Raw genomic sequence first — 22,305 nt, forward strand, 5'->3', positions numbered from 1 at the left:
TCCTCAAAAATGGGGATCATTGCCAAGAAGCCTGTCCTTTAGTTCTTCTAAGTCAAAGAATATAAGAAAGAGAATATCATGAACACCACTCACCATTCATGAGGAGATGGCCTCTTGGTCAGATTCTGACTAACAGAGTCTCAGCAAAGGAAAGTTCATTTGACTTTTCTCGAATCATGAGCAGCTGAAGATGCTCCTTTTCAACTTGGATGATGAACCTGGCTGGGTGCCTTTTCAGGCCTTTCTTAGAGCTGATTTCCATGGCTCCCTGTCACACCCCCATGAGAAGGTGCCTACAGTAAACAAGGGTAGACTTCTTGGTGGTCATGAAGCCATAATGAGGTGGAGCAGTGGACCTGGGCTTGGTTGATGAGGAGGGAAGTCTTCCCCATGTCCAGTTCTGGGAACTCTGCGGCAGGAGCTGCCATCTCCTCCCAAAGTCAGCTTGAAAGCCGCACTTCCAGTCTGAAGTTCAGATAATCACAGAGTAATGAATACTTTAACCTACTGTCCTTTGACAATTATGGGACCGTGGGGTTGTTATGGTCATGGACCTTTTGTGGAGTCCCCCATTACTGAGTAGCTCAACTAATCCTGAGTTGGAACTGTTGACTTCAGCTGCAGCTGAGGGGCCAGAGTATAGGTAGAGAGCAGGAAATCATTCCCTCTTGGATGTGAGAATGTCTGAGAAGAGGTCTGCATTTCACATTCAAATCCATTCAGCCCAGTTCACTGAGAATTTATGGAGAGTTAAGAGCCAGGAGCTGTGTTATTAACAAATCTGGGTTAATAGAGGCCCTAGATGTCCAAGTTCCTTGTTTGTACTGTCTTAATTTGAGGCTTTGTCAGTATCAGTGCTGGCCATCACCTCAGGGTGGCCAGGCTGGTTCTTCTGGTTCAGGTTGTCCCCCTGAAGTAGTGCGGTCCGTTTGGCAAGAAGAGAGGCCACCCTTCCTGCCCAATCCCACTTTCTCTGAGTTGCCCCAGGAGGTGGACTAGAAGTGCAGCTTTGACATGTCCTGTCACAGGCATACTCACACCCCCAGGTTAGATGACTCTCACTAAGGTGTCTCTCCAGGGTGGCCAGTCCTTCTAGGTGACTTGGCTGCACCTGGATCAACACTGTTCATGTTCCATCTGCCCATTAAACTTGCAGCTCTGACTACAGTGTGAGTGTGGCAGCAAGCCAGGTGTACCGTGAGAGGCTCATTCTTCAATGTCATGTAGCTGCGAAATTTTGGCAGAGGGATAGCTGTGGTGCTAGGGTGTACCTTCCTCATCCCTGCCCCTAGGGCCTGCTGCATGCACTAACTGATTTGAACTTGAAGTTGAAAGAAGCTCTGTGATGTTTCTGGTCTACCTTAACTCATTTCAATGTAGCAAGGTATCTTCTCCAGGATAAAGGAACCATGGACCACACACCAGGAGTCACTGACGAGTCAGACCCAAAAGTCAGTCATCTCAAAGCCAAACTCTTTAAACAGATTGCCATTCTTTCTCCCCGTACCCCATCTCCTCTCCCACAAATCTCCCCATTCTATAGAATCTGTACACCACCTACCCTCTCTACCCTTGCTTAAATGGCTAGCTTCTGTTAGTACCATCTTCCTCCCCTGGAAATGATCACATGAGATTCCATAGAAAAGCAAAAGTGGATCCTCATCAGGAAGTCTTAAGATTCTAGTAGTCGATGGAAAGAGGGACAGAATGAGAAATAAAAATCAGGTTCTTCCAAAGCACATGCCAAAAGTTATGGAAATGAAATTAACTTCGGAAGTGATCTAGGGGTAAATCCAAATGTAACAAGTGAGTTCTGCTGTCTGTGATTCTGATACAGCCATGAGGGAGTTTGTCTGGACACTGAGAGAAACAGATGCCAAGATATGATGAAACATGCAAGACTTTATTAGGTATAATACCTATGTGGGTGACAATGAAATGGGAGCTGGAGAAAGATTGGGAGAGCACATGAAGAAGTATAATGATGTCTTTGTTGAATGAATGCATGATGAACAAGGTTCAGTTCGGAAAGGGAAAGAGAAAAGAAACATTTGGTCACAAAATGATATGAATTTCCAAAGTTGCTATTAGGTTATAGGTAAGGGAGATACTCAGCTGGTGTCCATCATGTGGCTGTACCAGGTATTTACTCCTGACACCTTGTCTTACTGGTCAGGTCTATTATTGGTTGATGCCTGTGGTGTACTGATTTTTAATATTTTGAAAATGACCTCTAGTTACATGGGCTATCATACTGCCTGGAATATTTGGCAATGGTTTCACAAATGGAAAATTTATTTCTGATGGCCTTTTCACTGCAACATAGGGCTGTCATACGTATTAACAATTCATATAGATGGTGGTGGCTGAGAAACAAAGGGAACTGCGAAAACTCATTTGTTTTTCTCTGAATTTGTTGGAGAGTGGTTTATCAGATTTATGGTATGTCCATTCAGAGTTGTCAATGAGCTGCTAGTTTTTCTTCTGTTCTTCCTGGGAAGGAATGTATATTACTCTTTTCTATTGGCTCACTAAAAATCTACTAGCAACTACAGCTGGTGCACTCTTTATTTATTCTTTTATCATAAGCACAGTATCCCTTCCTTAAATAGGAAAATATTTGACGAAAAAATGAACTGAGGCCATGAGAAGTGACTGGTCATTTAAGTTTTTACACTCACAAAATGCTGAACTAATGAGGGAAAACTGGTGAAATTTCTAGACTTACAAGCCTGGTAGACAAGAGGCAGAACTAGCAGAGCCCATGCCAATATGGGAGTGTGGAGGCAGGAAGAAGCAAGAGAAAGTGACCCAAGAGTTCACAGAGATTGGTGAGGACTGAATTCTCACAGGTAGTGGTATTGGGGTTCAGGCCAAGTTTAACTAGATCTCCGAAAAACATCTGATATCTGGAATACACTTAGACTAGCTAGATTTGTTTGTTTTTTTGTAACCAAAAGTGAATTATGACTATCAGTCCAAAGACTGAGACAGAGTAACTTGCTTTTCATATAATGAAATAGAAAGTAAATTCCCCTAGACTAAGGATATGTGTTCGTGTCTTGGATGGTGTTGAACTTCTTGGGTAGGGAGGGGGCTCTATGGTCAGCACGGTCTCTGCTTGAGATTTTCTCTCTCTATCTCCGTTTGCCCTTCCCCCCGGTCTTTCTCTGTCTCTCTGTCTCTCTCTGTCTCTCTCTCTCTCTCTCTCTCTCTCTAATAAATAAATAAATAAATAAATCTTTAAAATAAAAATAAAAATTAACTCCCCTTCTAGATTAATAAAGTGACTAGTTTTCAAATAGAGGGTACAAACTCTTTCTCAGTGTTCTAGTCATTGCTTCTATTCTCCTTTGTGGTAATGACACCATCCTCCCACTAAAACACATACTCTTACTAGCACTGGAAGCACTATCTCTGTGTCACCTTTGGAATGGCCCCTTTAGGAAGCGGGTTTTTTTTTTTTTAAGATTTTTATTTATTTATTTGAGAGACAGATATCACAAGCAGGCAGAGAGGCAGACAGTGGCGGGGTTGGGGAGAAGCAGGCTCCCTGCTGAGTGGAGAGCCCAATGCAGGGCTTGATCCCAGGACCCTGAGATCATGACCTGAGCAGAAGGCAGAGGCTTAACCCACTGAGCCACCCAGGCACCCCAGGAAGCTGTTTTTGATGACCTGATACAACCATGAGATCTGTTTCCTTCCCAGACTGTCACAGCGATCCAAAGTTACACACAGCCCTCTTCCTTCTTCTGTACCCAGGGCCTGCAGGAAAGAAAGGCTAAAATTCCCTCCCTCTTCTTGTGGCAGGCAAAGACAGAAATGAGGTTAGGCTAGAGACCAGAAAACACAAGAAATTCAGACTGGAGATATCCTGCCTTCAAGAATGTTCAAACTTTTGAAAATCAGGAAAAAGAAAAAGTAAAAAAAAAAATCAAATCCATAATAAGCAAATTGGAGAGAAAAAATAGGATGAAGTATGTCCACCAACATTCTGAATGAAGAACATGGCATTTCCTTCCCATTTTTTCAAAGCTGTGCAGACTCAGCCACGTTACCAATGATGTCCCTATTGTCTGATCCATGATGATTCTCAGTCCTAATCTACTACTTTCTCCTTTTACCCTACTCCAGCCACACTGGCTTCCTTGCTTTCCCTTGTACAGACCAAGCATACCTCTATCTTACAACTTTGTATTGGCTATTCTTTCTGCCTAGAATACTCTTCCTCCAGATGTCCACATGGCCAGACCCTTCCCTCCTTTAACTTTTACTCAAATATCACCTTCTCAACAAGACCTAGAAGGATGACTCTATTTATAGTTACAAACCTCTCTGCGGCATTCCCAATCCTTTATACTGTGCTCTTTTATTTTATTCCATGGCATTTAGGACTTCCAAAGTGCTTTGTAAATTGCTTATTTATTGTGCATATGGTTTATTGTCTTTCTGCTCCCATAGACTTCCTTGAGTGCAGGGATCTTTGTTTTATACACCAATGTCTAGAAGAGTCTAGGCCATAGTAAGGTGCTCAGTAAATATTTGCTGAATAAGTAAATAGCAAAGGATTTCAAACACAAAATTCAACTAAATTCTATCAATGTGATGAGATAAGGGCAGGAAAAGAGGCAACTGCAGAGATGAAAAGGTCGGAAATAGTATATTAACATCAGCAAAAATGGTATTGAAATTTAAAATCATTAAGCAAGGCAAAAAAAAAAAAAGACATTTTATAAGGAGGATATCACAGTCCTAAGCTAGTTTGCACTAAATACCAAAGTATGCATCAAATATCAGACATCTAACTATATAAAACAAACACTGTTAGAAATAGAACAACAACTTGATTTTGAAAAAAATATAATTCTGGTGGGTATCTTTGGGATGTCATCACCAGAATGACTTTGGAATTGTGGCCACAAAATCAGACCAAAAGAGATATGCAAAATTAATGAGAGGTAATTTAATGATCTAGTAAGATTTGTTGACAGAATATTAAAATAATTGAGAATAGAACCAAATAACAAAAAAGATGAGTTGACTTTAAACAAGTGTTAAAACAACTTCTCCCTCCTCTCAACCCTTGGATGGTTTGCATGACTCATCAGAGTGTTAAGGGAGAATCCAGGAAACCTGGACTATAAAAGCACTGCAAGACTTGGGGGTTCCATTAACCTAGTGAAGTGGAAACTGAAAAGAGTTAAGGGCTATGCCCAGAAATTGATTAGCATAACTCCTCTCATATTCAGATAATCAATGATTGAAAGCATTCATTACCAATAGACAGGAACCACAAGAATTCTTAAAGGAACTTCTTTAGGGAGAAGGAATATGAGACAGAAACTTGGATTTACATGTTTTAAAAAAAAGGCACTGGAAATGGCAAAAATAAATGGACTGTGGAAGTCAACAAATATAACACAATTATATATTAAATATATATACATTAAATATTCGAGTGCTAGAAGGAGTCACAAGGCCCACCCAAATTTAAAGGGATGGAAAAATAGTTTCTAACTCTTGATGGAAAGTAGTGAGCTTACACTGAAAGCATATGGGATGGGAATTGTGGTATGGTAGCTATCTTCAACAGAGAGTTTGCGTAACTAAGAAGAAATTTTAATATATCACCTTTATACTACATGTAATATACATGATTTATTTATTTATTTATTTTTAAAGATTTTATTTATTTATTTGACAGAGATCATAAGAGAGGGAAGCATCTGCCTTCAGCTCAGTTCATGATCCCGGGGTCCTGGGATCGAGCCGCATGTCAGGCTCTCTGCTCAGCAGGGAGCTTGCTTCCCCACACCCCCAGCTTCCCTCTCTTATGATATCTGTTCCACAGAGAGCCCAGATGTGGGTTTGATCCCAGGACCCTGGATCATGACCTGAGCCAAAGGCAAAGGCTTAACCCATTGAGCCACCCAGGTGCCCCAATATATACGATATATTTAATAGATTACCTCTATAGCACATAACTTATGGTGCAGGTTTTAAGGAAATTTAATAAATTAAGTTATAAAAGTGCCATAAGAAGGAACAGCATTTTTTCTAGATTTATGCATTAAGTAATATTTGTCAATTAATCTTAAAATTTCAGTAAATGGATTTCTCTTAAAATGTTAAAATCTGGGAAGAGCATCACTCACACCCTAAGAAAAAGCAAAAGCAGAATAATCTCACAGTTACAACTTTTCTGGGGTCCATTAAAGGGCTGAGGTTTTAGGGCAACAAACTAGCCTGAAATCCAAGAAAAAATAGACACCTCCAAGGAGAAATAGGAGTACTAGTTAATATGAAGCAGAGTATGAAAGTAAGGCAGATTTTTCCATAAAATCAGGTAAGAAACCTCCTGCTAAAATTTGTAAAGAATTTCTAAAGTCAAGCTTGGACTATCATGAAAGCATAGAAATCCTGGGAGTAGCAGATAAAAGGAGAATTCACATTCAATCACAGAATCACAGCAGGCGCTCAAGAGAAAGATTGGGGCAGGGTGGAAGATGAGAGAAAGCCTTCCTAATGGTTCAGATCTGTGGAGGGAGGATGAGAAAGTCAGCAGACTTCTCAACAGAAACTATGAAAGCCAAAGGGTATGGAGGAACACCTTTCAAATACTGAAAAGGAAATTCTGTAAAACCAAATTTCTATACTCAATGAAAATCCTTTCAAATGAAGGGAAATTAGACTTTTTCAGATAATCAATGATTGAAATAATTCATTACCAATAGACAGGAACCACAAGAACTCTTAAAGGAATTTCTTTAGGGAGAAGGAATATGAGACAGAAACTTGGATTTACACTTTTTGTTTGTTTGTTTGTTTTAAAAAGGCACTGGAAATGGCAAAAATAAATGGACTGTGGAAGAACAAATTTAACACAATTTTGGGAGTACACATGTCAAATCCAATCTGATTTCACAGGCTATTTTTCCTTGCCCAAATTACCCTGAAGAAAATTTAGCATTCTAAAGTTTAATCAGAATGGTTATTTATGTGCTATGTGGGAGAAAAGGAAACTTAGTTAAGGAAGAATGAGATTGGGTCCAAGTTTATAAAAGGGCAAAATTTTTTATTTAAGTGTGTTCAAGTGTAAAACAAAAAATCAATGAGGATAAGAAAAATCCAAAAAGATGCAATTTGAAAGTATATAGTTAGGGGCACCTGGGTGGCACAGTTGGTTAAATGTTCATACTTTGGTTTTGGCTCACGTCATGATCATAAGGTCCTGGGATCAAGCCCTGTTTGGGCTCTAGGCTCAGTGCTGAGTCTACTTCAGATTCTCTCTCCCTCTGCCAACGCACCACCCCCAGCTCTCTTGCTCTCTCTCAAATAAATAAATAAATAAATAAATAAAATCTTTAAAAGTTAAAAAAAATTTTTTTTAGAGAATATATACAGCATGTATTGCATGGAGCACTGGGTGTGGTGCATAAACAATGAATTCTGGAACAGTGAAAAGAAATTTAAAAAATAAAAATTAAAAAAATATTTAAAAATATAGTTTTAAAAAGTTAAGGAAATATTTTAAAACTAATCTCTTTAATAATTTAAGATTTAATTAAAAAGAAAATAGCACCAGAATACTGTTTTAACTCACAAGCCATCCTCAAAAGCACCAAAAAGTTTATATTAACTTGATATCTCTTTGGACTGTATTGGACAATTCTGCAGAAAGAAAGCAGTAAGGACATAGATGAATTGATTATTTTTATTTCTATAACAAGTAACATAGCATTTCCTTTTTTTTTTTTTTAAAGATTTTATTTATTCATTTGACACAGAGAGATCACAAGTAGGCAGAGAGGCAGGCAGAGAGAGAGAGAGGAGGAAGCAGGCTCCCCGCGGAGCAGAGAACCCGATGCGGGACTCGATCCCAGGACCCTGAGATCATGACCTGAGCCGAAGGCAGCGGCTTAACCCACTGAGCCACCCAGGCGCCCAACATAGCATTTCCTATGTGCTAATTTCTATTCTAAATACTTTACAAATATTAAATAATGTAATCCTCAAAAGAACTCTATGAAGTAGACACCATTATCATTCATATCTTACACATATGCTCACAGTCATATGGTAAAGTGAAGATTAGAAAGTAGACAAATATTCTCTAAAGTCTTTGCTTTCTCTAAACTCTATGCCATGCTGCCTCCCAACACTATCTTAGGGCAAAACCCTACATTCCTGAAACAGAAAACTTTTGTATGTCTGTGAAACATTTATAAACACTTAAATCTGGCTACAAAGAAAACTTCAGCAAATTCAAAGAGTAAAAATGTTATAGGTTGTGTGGTCTGATCCTAATTTACTAAGAAAAGAAATATTTAAAAATGACCGAAAACTTGACTGCTTAGAAATTAAGAAACACTTATATGACAATTGGCTTAAAGAAATCAAAGAGAAATCACTGACAATCTTGAAAGCCACAAAAAAGGGAACTTTATTGTACACTCTACAGCTCTAGAAGATTGTATAAAAATTTTTTAGTCAAAATGTTGTCCCTGTGAAAGAATGAAGATAAGAGATAAAGAAAGTAAAGCCACATTCTAAGAAATTATAACAAAAACCAAGTGATTAATAAAGTTAAAATCTTAAATTAATAAGTAGAAAGAAAAAAGTAAATATGTAAATAAATTCAAAATCTTGTTATATTAAAAATGTATACATTTACTAAATAAGCTTGGTTTTTTAAAAAGCAAAATTATAAAAGTTTGGGAAATAGAAAGAACAGATTAAAATTACTACAAGTATTAAAAGAGCATATAATATTAAATTTTATGGCAGCAAATTTTAAAACTGGAATAAACATTGGAAAAGAAAAGGAAAAAGTATCTATTTTTTTTACAGATGACATGACTGTAAACCTAGAAAACCCAAAGGAATCTAGTAAAAAAATCTCCCAGAATTAAGAAGAGAATTTGGTAAAGTAGATGGAACCAAAACTACAAACGAAACAAAACATCAGTAGCTTTTCTTTATTCTGGCAATAAGAATAGGAATGGAAGAAATCCATTTAAAACAAAAGAAAAAGAAACCCTTGTGAAATATTTAGTAATAGATATACCAAAAAAAAAAGAGAAATAAACAACAAAATCATACTAAAATATGTAAGAGGAGAAATGAAGAAATGGAAAGATGTACCAAATTCTTGGATGAGAAGACTCAATGCCATAAAAATTCCCCCAAATTTCAACAATGGGATATTTTTTGTGTTTGTTTTTGGTAATTGGGTAAAGTGATTCTAAAGTTTCTAGAGAAAAATAAATACCAAAGACAAAACAAGTAATTTTGGAAAAATAGAGATGGGACAGGGGACTTCAGTTAATTAAACCCTCTATGAAGCCAGTATGCTCAAACCAGAAATTTATTGGGTCCTAATTTTATGGCACATCCAACGATATGGTACAAAAATACAAATGAAAAATATAAAGATAAATCAAAACTCTTGCAAGAAAATCTAGTAGATTATGCATACTGTATTGAGCAGGAAAAATTTTCTGATGAAAACTGAGAAGTCAAAAGCTATAAGAGAAAAGACAGATGTATTTAATTATAATAATTATAATTATTAAGGCAAAGGTATAAAATATCATTGACTGTAACAGTTTTGAAGAAATATATATATAATGCAGATAATATATTTAATTTTTATAATACACAAAGATTAGAATTTGACAAGTGAAACAAGAACAAACCAATAGGAAAACAGGTAAAGCATATGAATGAGTAATACTCAGAAAAGCAAATCCAAATGCCAAGAAACATGCAAATAGCCTCTAATTCATCACAAGGGAAGGGACTGCAAAGTAAACTAAAATGAGAAGTCAGATTGTCTAAAATTTAAAAGATCTGTAACATTTATTACTGGCAGGGGTATAGGAAAGGGAGTCTTTCATGCAGTGTGAATGGAGTGAGAAATCATATAGCCAGGGCACCTGGGTGGCTCAGTCAGTTCAGCACCCTACTCCTGATTTCAGCTTAGGTTGTGATCTTGGGGTTGTGGGATCAAGGCCTGCATTGGGCTCTGTGTTGGCCATGGAGCCTGCTTGAGATTCTCTCTCCCTCTCCCTCTGCCCCTCTGCCTACTCCCTTTTAAAAAATTAATTAAAGAGATGATATAGCCTCTTGGGGAAGCAGTATGGTGATCTGTATTAAAATTTACAATACATATACTCTTCAGGCCAGCCGTCCTTTTCCTAAGAACCTCTCAAGGAGAAATGAAGTCACTGGGCCAGAAAGGTTCATATAAAGGTATTTTTTGGAGGGTGAGGGGTTTTTTTTCTTTCTTCAAATTATTTGTAAAAGCTACAATGTGTTTCTAGGAATAGGGGAATGATAAAACTAACTGTGGAGTAGCCATATGATGGAACCATGCAGACATTAAGCAGAATAATTCAGAGCTGTTGACAGGAAGAACTGGTTGACAGGAAGAATTTTAGAAGGTGTTGTTGACTGAGTAAAGCACAATGCAGGGGAAAAATGTGTACTATGTGTACTGTGGCTCTAGATTTGTAAAATAAACAATGATCAGATAGATAGCACTTGTATGTGTGTGTGTGTCCATGGGTATATTATTATATAGCCATTGGTAAAAATAGGAAAGATACATATTAGACTATTACTATGGGTTATCTGGGTAGGCCGGTGGGTTGGGAATTGGTATGTGTGGAATAGAAAAGGAGGTGTCAAGCCAATAAGCAGAAAACTAAAAGACCACCCACACATGACCACACACCTGTACCAATGCGTGAACTGAATCACACATGTGTATTTGTGAAAATGTTACATGTGTGCTGTGCAGATACGAAGAATTTACCTGGCCCATTTGAGGGACTCTGCCTTGCAGATAACTTCTTCCTGTCCAGGAAAATCTGCGATTCCACTAATATTCTTGTACCAACACATTCTCCAGGCAAGAGTTTCTGATTCTGGGATTTCCATATTTAATTCTAAGACTTCCCCTACTATCATGTAATATTTTGTCTCAGAAGTAGCACTCAGAAAGTCTCCAACAATCTTCTAGAAATGGATATCCTTTGAGTTTCTACCTCTATTCTTTCTTGCCCATATTCCCTTTCTTGACTGCTGGGTTAACCTTTCTAGGTAAAGGGGATCACACGATTCTGGGCAGAAGGCAAAGGGTACCTGGGAAAATGGCCAATCCTTCAGGTCATACATCTTAGAATTACAGACTTGTCTAAATTGTGAACTTCCTCAGGATCCAATATGAAGTAAGACACACACAAGAAGCCAACAACTAACTTGAGATAGCTTCAGTCAGCCCATGCTGTTTACTGTTCATGAGTCCCTTGTCTCCTTGTGTTTATAAAATGTTTACTAGTTTTACATTCCACCCTCACATCTGTCTGCCTCTTTGAGCCTCCTTGTGGTAGAGCAATTTCCTTCACTTCAAAGGATGCCCCAGGTGCAGGGAGGACTCTAGGGGTGTGTCCCCGCCTCAGAATCTGGCTCCTTTTCTCTACTAAAACATGTACTCTCTTCATCTTATCCCAAGTTGACTTTGGGAACCATTCCTAAATTCATTCATCTGTTTTGGACTCTGAGAGTGAGACAGAAATGAAGTTCTCCTGTTTCCTCAAATCACTGACCCAATTTTGTCATGATACTTCAAACTGATTAACTGCAGGGAGAAACAGGAGGTCAACATGCAACTACACAGAAATGGCCACAATTTAAAGAGTGGTAAATGGGTTGTGGTAAGATTACTATGATGACGGCCTCCGATGAATTATGGAGAAATTTAAAAGTCATTGTTATAATCTATTATTATTATTATTTTTCTTTTAAATTCAGCAGTAGTTAACTGATGCTGTGCAATGTGATATACTTCTCCCAACTTGAAGTTGGGGCCATTTCTCCACCCCCTGTGAACTTGCCTGTGCTGGCCCCAGACTCTGTGGGAGTCCCAGAGCCTAGGCATTGAGAGGCTTTGCAGCTTTCCCTCTTGCTCTCTTGGAACATTGAGATGGCCATGCTGCAAAGGAGCTCAGGCCAGCCTACTGGAGAAGGAGAGTTTTTGGGAAGAAAAGAGGCTCTTGCCAATATCCAGCACCAACTCCCACACACGTGAGTGAGGCTATTTTGGCCCTTCCAGCTAAGGACAGTCTCATTAGTGATCCCAGACAAAGCCTGCAGAGGAATGGCTCAGTCAACCCCCAGGAATATGAGAAGTAATAAATGGTGGTTGTTTCAGTCACTGGGTTTTGAAGTGGTTCATCATCTAGCAATAGTTGATGAATATAGAAGCTTGGGCACTTTAATTATCTATCCTTTCTCTTTTCTAGCATTTGGTGTATAGTGATGGCCCTTTTCTTTTCTTTTGTTTTTTTCTTCCCTCCTAGAAATCTAGGAAAACGCATTCCCTATATGGACACAAGTAATTCCTAAGTACTACACACTCAAGAAAATTCTCAAGAGACAAGAGGGAAAAGACAGGCACTGGATCTTACGTCTCCTCTTCAGGACCCTGCAGTCAGGACAGCACGGTATGGCCAGTGGGAGGTCAGCATATGCTGACCAAATTAAGGGTCTCATGGGACACCTGTTGCTGCTTTCATTTCATTTGTCACAAAACAAATGGCTGGTTGGTTTGTCTTACCTGTCCAGCTCTGCAGATGTCCCTCTGTTGCCTTACTTTTCCAAATAATAGTTCTCAAAGATCCCAGCATGAAAGTAGAGAGTATCTGACCAGTTGGTGGAAGACTGGGTAAATTGGTCAAGAAGGTAGTCGTTGTAGATATATTAATCACAGGAAGTGGGGGGTGGGCTGGAGCAGCAGCTAACATCTACTGACCTTATCAATACGCCAGTCATTATGCCATTCACTTTCCATGAATTAACTAATTTAGTCAATTGGTTAGTTATCCTCTCCATAAGGAAACTGAGGCACAAATGTGTTCATTGATCTGCCCAAGCTAACAGCTAAAACGCAGAGCCTTCACTCTTAACAAACACTCTGGCTCTAAATGTGGCTAAATGTATAGTTACAGCTAAGGAATACTTAAGGTTTAAATGAAGGACTATTAAACACAGTCACTTATAAAAGTTACCTAACAAGAAATCACCTATAAGTTATAATCTCCCAAGCTTTTAAATATCTCATGTTCTTCTCATTAGTCAAGAAACAAATATTACTGAGAGCGTAATATATGTCTGTGTTTGTACATGGAAAGTTATAAAACTATGAACTAATAAAAAACATCATATAAGAATCTTGGCTCTAAAGGGACTTGTGCTAAAGAGACCAGACTTATTCAATGAAATGACCAAAGAGTAGGACAAGATTTAAAAAAAGAGAAAGAAAGAGAAAGAGAACGCAAAGGAGTTCTGAGACTTTGCCTCTTACCAGGAAGGATCTGATTCATATTTCAAATCGTCCTCTCTCCTTGAAGCAAAACCACAGCTTTCTTTTTGGATGTCATAGCACTAAAAGATGGTTTAATAGGGCCAGACTAACCTGTGTTAACAACTAGAATAATCTCCAAAAAAGAAAATTTACTTTGGGATTTAAGATAATCAAAACTGATTACTTCTCAAGAGGCTTAGAAACCCAAAGCTGTAAACACAGCTGGGGAAACACTTGAATGTGGGTCCATAAAAACTCCAGTGAATAATCCATCCTTCTGCCTCATGACGTGGACACTACAGCACGCAAGTGAACCTATAGGAAAGCAGTAAATATTTTTATACAACCTTGCTGGCGAATAGAAAAAAAAATGTATAGAGATATGCCCACCCACATCTTCTATGTGTGTAATGTAAATATCTTTCTTGTTTTATGGAAGTAAGGGCTGAAGGATTATATCAAGCCCAGCCACTAAATAGTAACACAGGGATATTGTATACTAAACCTATACAGACTGGATTTTTCTTCTGAAAAATTAGAGTGCCAATGGAATTATTTTTAATTGCTTGAAAAATAAGTGTCCTACTCTTTGTCATCCAACAGTCAACAGCAGTATTTGCTCTAGTCTTCTCTATTTAGAATGATTTTGACTTATCAAGACCTTTCTTCCAATGGAAGGATAGATTTTGTATATTAACAATGATTATCTCCAGCTGTGAGATTAAGAGTATGGGTTATTTATTTCTGGTTTTTTTGGTGTTTCTGAGATTTTTCAAAATAACATACATTGTTTTCATAATAAAAAAGATATTGTGATTTTTTTTAAAAAAGCAATCAACCTAGTTAACTTCCTCACTGGTGGACATTCCTACCCTATTTACATAATTTGCCCTTAACTATTGCATCTACAAAATAAACCCTTGCATTCCGTGCATTTAGAAACAATTTCCCTTCCAGGAGAATTCCTATGACCCATTTTCAGTTAAATCCAGAAATGCATGTCAAGGCTAAGAATATTTTGAGACAGAACTTGAGTCTTGGAAAAAAGTCACTCTGAGCAGGAAAGAAATATCTTAAAAATTCCTTTTTCAGATGACTTGCTGTGTAGTTCATTAGCAAGAGACACAAAAAGTACTTTCTAAAATAATAATGACCCAGAACCTTGCTATTTGAGATAACAAGGCTCTGTTTTTGCAGGTGGCCTTCTACTCAAAGAACAAAAACTGGAAGCACCCATTGAATTGCCCTGTTTACATGTGTTGAGTCATTCTAATGAAACAGAGCTAATCAAGCCCTGGGTACAAAGCCCTTTATGTTCACGAAGGAAAGGACCAGCCTCAGATTCACTAAATTCCAGATGCAAACACTTATATGGGCCTCTGCAAAGACACCAACCTGCTGTGGGTGACCTCGAAGGCAGAGCTGACTGTTAGATAGACAATATGAGCCTCAGACAGAATTTAGAGTTTTCTAGTGGCCACATTTTAAAAAGTAATGATAAATAGGTAAGTTCATTTTAACATTATATTTTATTTAACTATATATATCTCCCAAATAGTATCACCTCAAAATCAAGAATGTATCTAGGTAATATATATTCTTCTTTTTTTTTTAACTAAGTCTTCAAATTCTAGTCTGTATTTTTACTTACAGCATAGCTCACTTTGGACTAACCGCATTTCAAGAGCTCAAGAGCCACATGTGCCTATTGGCTGCCATTACATTGTGCAACTCTAAAATGAAAATGATATTCTAACCAAGTAGGATTCTAGTGTCTTAAATCTTCTTTAAAGATTTATTTATTTGACGCAGAGAGATCACAAGTAAACAGAGAGGCAGGCAGAGAGAGATGGGGAAGCAGGCTCCCTGCTGAGTCTGATACAGGCCTCGATCCCAGGACCCTGAGACCATGACCTGAGCCTCGATCCCAGGACCCTGAGACCATGACCTGAGCCGAAGGCAGAGGCTCAACCCACTCAGCCACCCAAGTGCCCTTAAATTTTGTTTAACATTGAGATCATTTACATACTATGAAATTCATAGTATGAAACTTTTAAAGTGTACAGTTCAGTAATGTTTAGTGTATTCACAAGACTATATAATTGTCACTACTATCTAATTCTGGACCATGTCATCATCCCCAAAAGAAATCCTGTATCTCCATCAGTCACTCTCTAGTCTCTCCTTTCCCCAGCCCTGGCAACATCTAACCTGCCCCAACCCCACCACAGATCTTTTTAAGCACTGTCCCTATGGATTTGCCTATTTTGGACATTTCATATAAATGGAATCATATAATATGTGGCCTTTGTATCAGACAACTTCCACTCAGCAAAATGTTTTCAAGTTTCAGCCATGTCATAGCATGTGTGTTATTCCATTGTGCGGTTAGATACCAAGTTGGTTTAGCTATTCACCAACCGAAGTGGCTTTGGGTTCTTTCCACATTTTGGCTACTATGAGCAGGGCTGCTATGAACATTCATGCAAAAGTTTTTGTAAGAACACGCGTTTTTGATTCTTTTGGGGATCCCACCTGGAAGTGGGATCGCCAGGTCAGCTGGTAACTCCATGTTTAACCTTTTTTAAGGAACTGCCCAACTGCTTTCTCAAGTGGCTGCAGCATTTTACATTCCCACCAGCAATACACGAAGTTTCCAATCTCTCCAGCATTTGCTATCGTTGTCTTTTTGGTTATAGCCTTCCCAAGGGGTGTGCAGTGCAAAACTTTTTAACAAACCCAGGAGTCAGCTAATGTTTTTACCAATAAAGAAAATATAAAAACTGTGGCCACAAAAATGCAACAGGGGCTGGAATGTTCCTACAGACTTAAAAGATTAGGGATTAAGTTTACATTTGCCATGTTTCCCTGTAAAGATTAACACATTGTGGCTTGGTTAAGAAGCTGTTTTCTTCTCTCTGTGCCATCAGCAAGTGAGAGGAGTTCATTTAGCAGGAACATTTAATACATATTTGCAATTCCTGAGTGTTTTCTTTCTTTTTTTACATTTTATTTAAATTCAATTAATTAATATAACATAGTGTATTATTAGTTTCAGTGATTCATCCATTGTATGTAACACCCAGTGCTCATTACATCCACTGAGTGTTTTCTACATATTTGCTCAGTGTGAACCCTCACGTTGGCCCTAGTAGGTGGGCACCATCATCATCTCCATCACAAATGTGCACTCTGAGGCCTGGAGAAGTTAACTCATTTGCCCATGATTCTACAACTTTGGTGGCAGGCTTTTAGTCATTACCTTACTTTATCTTATTTGTTAACACCATTTGGTAGGAAGTAGTCAATGATCTACCCTAAACCAGTGGTTCTCAAGGTGTGGTCCCCAGGTTGGCAGCATCTGTGTCACCTGTGAGCACGTTAGAATTATCAACTCTCTCCGTCTCCATCCCAGACTTAGTGAATCACAAACTCTGGGAGTGGGATCCAGAAATCTGCCTCAAAAGCTGTCCAGGTGATTCTGACACATGCCTTCATTTGAAAATCATTAATCTAGAGCAAACACATCATGGGACCGAAATTCATGGAAAAACTCCCATAGGTCAGATACAGGGTAGGTGTTGGGTGCATGCAGTTTGTGGATTCAATGCTGACAAAGACGTAACTGTCCTTCCAGTGCTTCAAGTGAATTTGACATTTGGGGGAATCAGCATTACCTTACAGTGCGACAAGGCTCTCAATTAAGACATGCATGTGATGCTCCACCCAGAGATGGGGAGAAAGCTGTCTGGTGGAAATGACTTCCAAGCTTCCAGCAAACTTAGAAAGCCAACATCCTCTTCAAGTTATCCAAGTATATTTGTTACTCCTGTTATTTTTTGGAAAAAATCCAAATTTGATAGCATGACCTTCAAAACACTTTATTAACCAGCTCCTGCTTATGACCTTACCTTCCTCTTCTCTCTAGCTCCTTGCTACTCAACAGGGGGCCACCGAATACGTGGACATCACTGGGGAGCTCCCTAGGAATGCAGAATTTCAGAGCTCACTCCTGACCTGCAGAATCAGAATTTGTATCTTAACAGGAGCTCTAGTGGCTTGTATGCATATTAAAATTTCAGAACCATGAGCTTCAGCTACTGTGAAGGACGTAGCAGTTTGCCCAGACTGTCAAATTGTATTCTCTCTGCCCAGAATGCCCTTCCCTCCTTGCCTTCACTGCCCCCTAGAGAAGTTGGGACCCTTTCAAGCCAGCACGCTGGCTATGGGTTGTTTAGTACCCTATTGGTTTTCAAGACTACTTTGTTAACTTCTCAAGGACAGCGAGACTGTTTTATTTTTCTATATAATTTTCAGGGATTCAGGACCTACTTGCTGCCTTGCATATCATGGATGTTCAGTCGATGTTCATCTGAGACAACATCGTGCGGAAGAAGGAGACGGGCCAATTACTCAGGGTAGATACCACATCACACAATTCTAGTCAGTTGGGAGGCTCGCTGGGGTTGGAGAGAATCAGACAAAGCTAGGGAAGAGGAGGTGGGGAAGTGGCCAGTGCTTAAAAAGGAAACCTAGTTTCTACATTTAAAAGGTTTCCATTGTGATTTCTCATTATCTTTTTCTTTCCCAGATCCCACCTCAGAAGACTGAGGCAGGGACATGAACTGAAATGATGGGCACTGGGTTAGGCGCTGGGTGCTGAATCCATTTCTTGCTACCTTGCTTTGGATCTCATGTTTCACTTCCCTGGGCTCTGCCTCCTCATTAATAAATGAGGGAGTTGGACAAAGCCATCCCATAGGTCTCCCCCCAACCCTGCCATAGATCTTTTTAAGCACTAGAATTCTACTATTTGTGGGTATGTAGGCAAGTTTTATAAATTGGGATTTTAGTCAAACAGGGCTCTAGAGGGTAATAATGTTTTCAAAATCTCTTTTACAGGCAAGTTCCACTCAGTTACATGTTTCTCCTCTTTCCCTAGATATTTTTTAAAATGTTGTTTATGGCATATTTAGTTTTCCACGAGAAGGCAGCTACTGAATGCAATCTGCTTCAGAAAGAGGTAGGTATGTCGTAACCCAGGAAGAGCGGGTTTTGATCACAAAAATTGGCATCTGTAATAAATCTAACCTTGTTCTGAGTGGTTAAGTTCCTTAGAAAACCCACTGACATTTCAAAGAGTGCATCGATTAGAAAATACTGACAATTTTCAAAACACTAGCCTTGCATGTTAATGCCCCGGTGTCGTGAGAGTGAACAGTAAAGCACTGTTGGTGCACACTGGGCCCCTCTCATGCACGAAGTATGTCAACCTGACCAGCCTGTGGAGACTACAGCTCTCCTTGTTTCTCCGTCATCCCCTTCCCCAGGGCCAGCAATGGACCATTATCTCTCTGTCTGACATCTGAGGCGAGAATCTGAATGCCAGGAAGGAAGTTTTCCAAATCGATGTAAAAACAAAATCCTCTTATTACAACAGGATACAGTAAAGAAAACAAAAAAGGAAGCTCATGAGAGGGAAAAGGTTTAAGTGTAAATGAAAAAATATTCTGAGGAAAACGAGATACCATAGTCGTAGTTTCTTGTATTTACTGGGGAAAATCCAGCATTGCTGGGGAGACTAGAGTAAGGCAGTGAGGCTGACACATCTGTCGCCAGGAAAATGGCTCCTCGTTGTCTGTGTCACAGAGCTTGAAACCGAAGTCAGTAGCATGTTCTTTCACAATTTTGTCCCTCTTCGATGTAAAATGTTATTCTTTGGGAGGGGAGTGTTAATGAGTTTTGCCTAATATCTGTTGCGTAAGAGCTTGCCTTTTTATGACCTGCAGATTAGGACAATATTGTATGGAGATATTCAGTCATCAGGAGCTTTAATCACTTATCCTAGCTCAGAGCTGGAGATTTCAAAATGGTGTGCTGATGTCATCCTCAGGGATCCGTTATCCTAGATAGAGGACATAGGACTGTGTACCTCATATGTACGTCCAAGTCAACCAGTGTGAGTGACTGGACCAAAATCCATGGTAACTTCATCTCAGTTACACCAGAGGATGGGAGGGGAAAGAGATTTAACCCCACGTAACATGAAGAAGAGGAGTCCCAAACCATTCTTACACAAACCGTATCTTGTTTCTCAGGTATTTGTCAAGAGTATTGTGGAAAAGTGGTACGAAGAGGGTTATGGTGGAACACAGAGTAGTTTTAACTGAGTTCTCGGTTGTAGGACTCTGGATGAGTTTTATTTTTGTTAGAGCTACTGAGAATTTATAACTACCAAGACATTTATAGGTAGTTCTCATATAATCCTCACTCAGACAACTGATGAGGCGGGTCTGTTACTGTTGCCACTTTATAGAAGAGGACGGTGAAGGACAGATGAGTGAAATAGCTTGCCCAAGGTTGCACAGCTCCCGAGAAGCAAGGCGGGGATTTAAATCCCAGTCTACCTGCACCTGGGGCTCAAGTTCTAGGTTTTGAACTTCTTTTAGTTTCAACTACAATCTTGCATTGAAAGATCTCTATATAGGTAATTATTCCTCAAAGGAATATGGGTTTTTCTGATTTCCAAGTTCCTTGTGTAACCTGGGCTCTTAACGTCATCCTTTCTGCTCACCTTGGAGAACCTGGTTCAGTTTCTCCTTTTCTTGGCTCCTCCAGGCTCTCCCTATGTTCTCTCTTCTCAATGCACACATACTCAGCTTCCCTTATATTGGGTAATTTGTTCCTCTTTTGTACCTTTTAATGATTAACCTATTTCTCTTTTTTCCATAACAAATAGCCTCTGAGCTGTGACTACACTCCTCCTGCCACCCTCCAAGTCTGCTCTGGGTGCTTAAAATTGCTAACCACCAAGCCCAAAGGGTTTTCTTAGTTGTCCTTCACCTTGACATTTCTGCAGCATTTGACCCTGCAGACCATCCACTTCTTTAAGAGATGCATGTGCACATTAGACACAATTTATTCAATGGTTGGTTAAATACTAAATGCAATGTATATATGGCTAAAGATCAGAACATTTTTTACATATAATATTCTTGTATATTTTTAAAGAAATCATAAGAAAATAACTTTAGTTAAGGAAACTGCCCAACACAGCAGCAACAACCTTCTTTTGCAGAATAATGAATATATTCAATTGTTTTTAGAAAGAGCAATGTATTTTTAGGCTAATTTTAAAAAAATTATAGGCATAGCATATATAAAAACTCAAAATAGATCATTGGTATGACTATAGTTAATAATACTTTATTGTATACTTGGAAGTTGCTAAGAGTAGGTCTTAAAAGCACTCATCACAAGAAAAAAAAGTTGTAACTATGAGTGGTGATAAATGTTAATGAAACTTATTCTGGTAATCATTATGCAATATATACACATATCAAATCATATGTTATATACCTAAAATTAAAGTACTGTTGTATATTAATTATAATTCAATAAAAAAGGATCATTGGCCTAAATGCAAGAAAAAGAAACTATAAAAACTCTTAAAGAAAATGTAACAGTCAATCCTCAAGACCTTGAATCGAGCAATAGTTCCTTAGAAATGACCTCAAAAGTAAAAGCAACAAAAGAAAAAAAATAATTGGTCTTCATCAAAATTAAAAACTTTTGTGCTTGGGGCGCCTGGGTGGCTCAGTGGGTTGAAGCCTCTGCCTTCGGCTTGGGTCGTGATCCTGGGGTCCTGTAATCGAGCCCCGCATGGGGGGGGGGGCGGTCTTTGCTCAGCAGGGAGACTGCTTCCTCCTCTCTCTTTCTGCCTGCCTCTCTGCCTACTTGTGATCTCTGTCTGTCAAATAAAATAAATAAAATCTTAAAAAAAGAAAAAACTTTTGTGCTTTGCAGGACACCATCAGGAAAATGAAAAGACACCCATGTGAGACAAATGTTGGTAAATCACATATTAGATGGGGGACTTGTATTCAGAATATATAAGGAATTCTTATAACTTGACAACAAAAAGACTAGCAAACCAACTAAAAACTGGGCAAATTATTTGAATAGAAATTTCTTTAAAGAAAATATATAAATGGTCACCAGCACATGAAAAGATGTTCAACATTATTGTTAGAGAAATTCAAATCAAAACTATGATAAACCACTTCACACCCACTAGGGTAGCTAAAATAAAAAATACAATACAGGGCGCCTGGGTGGCTCAGTGGGTTAAGCTGCTGCCTTCGGCTCAGGTCATGATCTCAGGGTCCTGGGATCGAGTCCCGCATCGGGCTCTCTGCTCAGCAGGGAGCCTGTTTCCTCCTCTCTCTCTCTCTGCCTGCCTCTCTGCCTACTTGTGATCTCTCTCTGTCAAATAAATAAATAAAATCTTTAAAAAAAAATACAATACAAATGTTGGTCCATAATGAGATATCACTTCACATCAATTAAGATGGTTATTATTTTAAAAAAATAAAACCAGAAAGTAACTAGTACTGCCTAAGATGTGGCAAGAACCTTTGTGCATTGCTGAAGGGCACAGCAGCTGATGGAACACAGCAGTGTCTCCAAAAGATTAAACATCAAATTACCATAGAATCCAGGAAATCCACTTCTGGGTGTATTTTTAAAAGAATTGAAATCAGGGACTCAAACAGTTATTTGTACACCCATGTTCATAGCAGCATTATTCACAATCACCAAAAGGTAGGAACAACCCAAGTGTCCATCAGTGGATGAATGGATAAACAAAATGTTGTATAGCTGTGTAATGGAATATTACTCACCCCTGAAAAGGAAGGACAGGCTGACACATACTATAACATGGATAAACCATGAAAACATAAGTGAAATAAGCCAGTCACAAAAAAACAAATCCTGTGTGGTTCTACTTATGAGACTGTGAGGTCTCTAGAGGAGTCAAATTCATAGAGGTAGAATGTAGAATAGTGGTTTCCAGGGGCTGAGGGAGGGAGGAATGGGAAGTATCATTTAATGAGTAAAGAATTTCTGTTTGGGGAGATGAAAATATTCCAGAC

General features: G+C 38.8%; 1 protein-coding gene and 1 long non-coding RNA gene across 2 annotated transcripts in view; one reads left to right on the forward strand and one right to left on the reverse strand.

Moving 5' to 3' along the window:
• The window catches only part of LNX1 (ligand of numb-protein X 1), a 180,052-nt gene that overhangs the window by 128,536 nt on the left and 29,211 nt on the right, over positions 1–22,305 (reverse strand). The window lies entirely within an intron of this gene.
• On the forward strand, positions 12,241–19,031 carry LOC116585087. The gene is made up of 3 exons (XR_004283457.1): positions 12,241–12,509; positions 17,687–17,787; positions 18,312–19,031. It is a non-coding gene; the product is annotated as an uncharacterized LOC116585087 (long non-coding RNA).

This window comes from Mustela erminea, chromosome 2, assembly GCF_009829155.1.
Source record: "Mustela erminea isolate mMusErm1 chromosome 2, mMusErm1.Pri, whole genome shotgun sequence".
Classification (NCBI taxonomy): Eukaryota; Metazoa; Chordata; class Mammalia; order Carnivora; family Mustelidae; genus Mustela; species Mustela erminea.